The sequence below is a fragment of the Hippocampus comes genome, unplaced genomic scaffold (genome assembly GCF_001891065.2).
Source record: "Hippocampus comes isolate QL1 unplaced genomic scaffold, H_comes_QL1_v1.1 scaffold174, whole genome shotgun sequence".
Lineage (NCBI taxonomy): Eukaryota > Metazoa > Chordata > Actinopteri > Syngnathiformes > Syngnathidae > Hippocampus > Hippocampus comes.
This window is the reverse complement of record NW_017805983.1, coordinates 1,270,367-1,274,764: the sequence shown is the minus strand read 5'-3', so window position 1 is coordinate 1,274,764 and position 4,398 is coordinate 1,270,367.

The following is a 4,398-nucleotide window of genomic DNA, read 5'->3' as shown; positions in this document are numbered from 1 at the left end:
CAGCAGACGCTATCAATAGCACTCTCACATTTACACATTTAATAGCACGCTCCTTAGTTTGTAAGGTGTAGGCAGGGATTACATTTAGATTTTATATGCACGTGTAAATGGTTTAAAACTTCCTTTCTTTATAAATCTCGTTTAATCTTAAAGTGCATTACTCTATTTTTCAAAACCAATTACTTGTTAAAGTTTGTACAATCAGTGGGATCAGTTGCAATGCATATATGTGAATGATAAAAGTAAATTGCACATTTGTCGAAGGAAATGTAAGGTGCTTCATGAAATGTTTTGTAAAAGATATGTTCATTTAATTTCAACATTTTCCTAATGTTCTTGTGCTTCTTTATACCAAAACAAAGGAAAGACATATTGTTTTGGTTATTTATAGCAAAGTATGGTATCATTTTAATGGTCCGGCCCACTTGACATCTACCCAGGCCGTATGTGGCCCACCATGTGAAATGAGTTTGACACCCCTGGTCTATGTTATTTCTGGACAACTGCGCATATAATCCATGGCCTGAGTTTTGAAATGGATATAGGGTGCATTTGCCTTTCCTCTTGTACAGCTACGCACAATGGATTTGCAACACCACATAATTTCCTGAAGTGGTTTGAGGGTTTTTTTCTTTCTTGATTTTTTTTTTTCTTCCCGTTTAAATGTGGGGTTTTTTTTCCCCACCACTGCCACCATATACTCACTTCTGACAATCTCTCAAAATAACAGCAAAGTGTGAAATTGGATCCTGTTTAAAAACCTGACTTGTCTACTCAATCTAACTGACAGACATTGCCTGACTTTAGTGTACAAATATGTCAAATTCTATCATGTACATATTTCACAGCTGCAGCTGGCTCGGCTGCTATCACTTGTCACCTGCAATATCGCTAAAGCTTTCATTCTTGATTTTTCACTCTCTCCTGGACAATACATCTCTGAAAGTATTTTCCCCACTGTGACAATGTTTAAAGTTCATGTACTGTGTAGCGAGTCACCTCTGGAGTCTCCTTCTTGACTCAAGAAAGTGCAAATGCTCATATAACCAACCATGAAATGTAAAGATTAGCCAACGGCAAGCTGTAAAAACAAGAAGATTAACGGCACCTGATAATACATAAGAAATCCCAACTAAAGGCATCTTGCCTCATCATGCCCAGCATTCAACAATCATACAGTGATTTACCCAAGACATTCCACTTGTCAATGTTATCTGATGGATAGCGGAAGAAGAAATGAAGTGACTGTGAAGTAGTTCCTCTCGGTCAAACAAAACACCAACAGTTAGTACTTTTCTTCTGTTGTGTACATGGCTCAAATTCAAGTACGTTGTAGTAAGACAATACAGTATTGTTAGACTTAGGTTTTTTTTTAATATATTGAAAACGTTTTTTTTCTTACATTTTATGCATATTAGTCATGCATTAAGAGAAATGACACGACTGCCCATGTAATCATCAAACATTTTGTAAATCACTGCAATAACCTTTTTCAGTGATACATATTTGCATAATGCCAAAGAATATGAATCACTTGAACATAAGTCAAACACGTGAACCCCTACTAGGGTGCAAATAACGTGAGGCTAAACGGTATTTGTTTTTTCATGTATTAATCACTCCTAATGTAATCTGAGAAGCACAGTAAATGTGTTATTTGTATAGTTTGTGTAATAGAAAGTTTTACAAAGTTAACGGCAGCTATGGAATCTGGTCCAATGTTTAAAGAAGCATGCAAAATACCACAATAATTCTCCTTCAGGGAGAGGTAACTGACAGCCCGCAAGCCGCTTGTGGAGTTTTTTCTATTGCTGAGCCGCCAAAAGATGTAATACCAGAATCAACCACAGCATGGCAGACATCACTCACCAGCAGCTCCAACCCCGAGCCTGTGCATTAAAGAAGAAGATCGTGTAATTGCCGCCACAACACCAGTCTCAAAAGTACATGAACGACAGTGGCTTTGTAGAAGGGCATAAGGAGGTTAGGTCCTCCGAAAACATGAACATGTCGAATGTTTAATGGTGTTACAAATGCGTATGCTTGCTTTATCGACAAGCGGCCATTGTGGGCTCTGGTCATACAGTATTAAAAGTTGATTTTTGTGAAAACATGCACAAAATGTGTTCTTACATGTAATGCTGGTTTGATGTTCAGTAGTTTTGTGCCATCTTTGAATGGGAAATTTCACGAGAGAACCTTTTGCACAGGGTCTGGGGGCTCACTGTGTGTTGAGATTTGGTGAAGTTCAGCAGTGGATCTTTTACATATATGCATTTGAAATTTTAAATCTATTAAGATACTCTTCTGTACATTGGTTCAATAAAAACAGACATGCACATATGCCATTTTTGTCATACATTTAAACAGTAGTGTGTGTCGTCAAGACCCTTTGCCCTATTCACGGTTTTCCAGCCATTGTGTCAGGAAGAAAAACTGGCGTAGAAACTGTGGCAAACATCATGCGAGTTACTCACTGTGGCAACCCCTGATTTTACAAAAGATAAGGACTAAGCCGAGAGTCAAAACAAACAAGATGGGTAGAAAGTGTGGCCCCCCAGTAGCTCTGACGAATAATTGCTCCCAAATATCATCACATACGACTCTTCCCCCCAACCCCACCCTCATTGTTTGCCCATCCCTGCCAAAGCGCAATATGATGTGGATAATAAACAAAAAGTTCAGGAATCCTTGGGCAGGATCGAACACCGCCTGGCTCCTGCAGCTTTTGCAGACGCCCACTGAGTCTTCAGTCTGTTCTATTTTTCTTTCTCACTTACATTTCATCGCGCCCGAACATGTGATAACAAAACTATTTGGGGAACAGAATGGTGCCTGGCACTCCATCAAAACTCTTCAAAAATATTTTAAAGTCAGGTTTTTCTCAAGAGATATCTGTCGAGAAACAATGTTTCTTTTTTATGCCCCAGCCCCATCAAATCAGTTCCAACGCTCAACCAGTCCAGGTGCAATACGGGTGCTCGAGCCAGCATTGTGAAGTTTGTGTCAAGCTATGGCAAGGTTGAGGACCCAAATGCAAGGATGGAGAAGCAAGGCAGGAGTGTGGGGTGTACTAAAACCATTTCTTACTCCAAACAAAAATGCCAACAATGGTTACCAGAAAACAAAACAAATGTCGCTCTGCCGTTCAGTAAACGACACATCATATTCGTCTTTTTATCAATTTTGGAGATTGGTGACATGATCTTTAAACATGCCTCTGTCTTCACAGTAAAACTACTGGACTCCTACTTTCACTGTGCATTTAGATTAATTGCTGGCAGTAGTTGATATCAGAAAGTGAGATAGGCACCGTTATAACTGTGACAAGAAATGCAGTTCTTCATGAAACTGGTCCCATAAAAACCGCTCAATACGTTCATTTAGTGACTTTTATTTACAGCTCAAAGTATCACCTGGATGATGAGGCTGACCTTGGTAAATACGTTTTCACTTTTCCTACAGCCTACTCGGAATACTCAACATCAGCGGTGCCCATTAGGTAGCTCATGAGCTACCAGTAGCTTGCGATGGGAGTGTCGGTGGCTCTCATGGCATTAACTCAGTCATTGCCAGCCCTTCAAGTTTTATGCTATTGCTATCGGTGTCTGTCAATGGCAGTGAAATTTTTTTTAAAAAACAGAAAAGAAAAAAGTAGACTCTCACTTATCCCCTGGGAAATTTTGACTTGGTGATTTTATAATGAGCTCGCATGCTGAAAAAGTGCGGGCACCCCTGCTCTATGTCCAGTCGCTCAAATTCAACACAACTGTTGCCATGCACCGTTTCTAAAAAATGATCAAGAACTAAGTAGCCTTTGAATATAATTGTTTTTAATAATGCTTGCTCTGTACGTTTTCTGCTTTGGTGCTGTACTTTTGACATCTTTGACAATGAGGGCATGTTCTCATTGATCCCTTGTGGTTTGAATAAAGGTTTGGAATGAAATAAAATGGTAATGTCAAGAAAGAAAACAACACGTCACATGGTGTGACTATTCCAGATGCACACATGGCGGCAACACAAACAGCCCAAGATTAGCACAATGCATTTTGCACAAAATAATGTGACAGTAAGCCTCCATTGTTGCACTCTGGTAGTCTGGTTGCAGTAACTTTAATCTGGCCCTGCAAGGTTTTGGCTCAAAGCAGGCATCACTTTTTCTTGGCTCTGAATTAGTTCTGGAACTGAGATGTTAATATGGGTCTGAGAACTTTGATAGGGATCTGCGTATAAGCCCAATGCAATATTTTATACATGGGATAAGAAGAATTTTAAAAGTCCATGCACAGCACACACAAAACAACAACAACCAAAAGTCATCCTTAAACATGCAAAGGCTCAGATGGATCTTGTCTGTGAGGCAAGAGGTGGGAGGTCTGTATAAGGTCTGTCTGT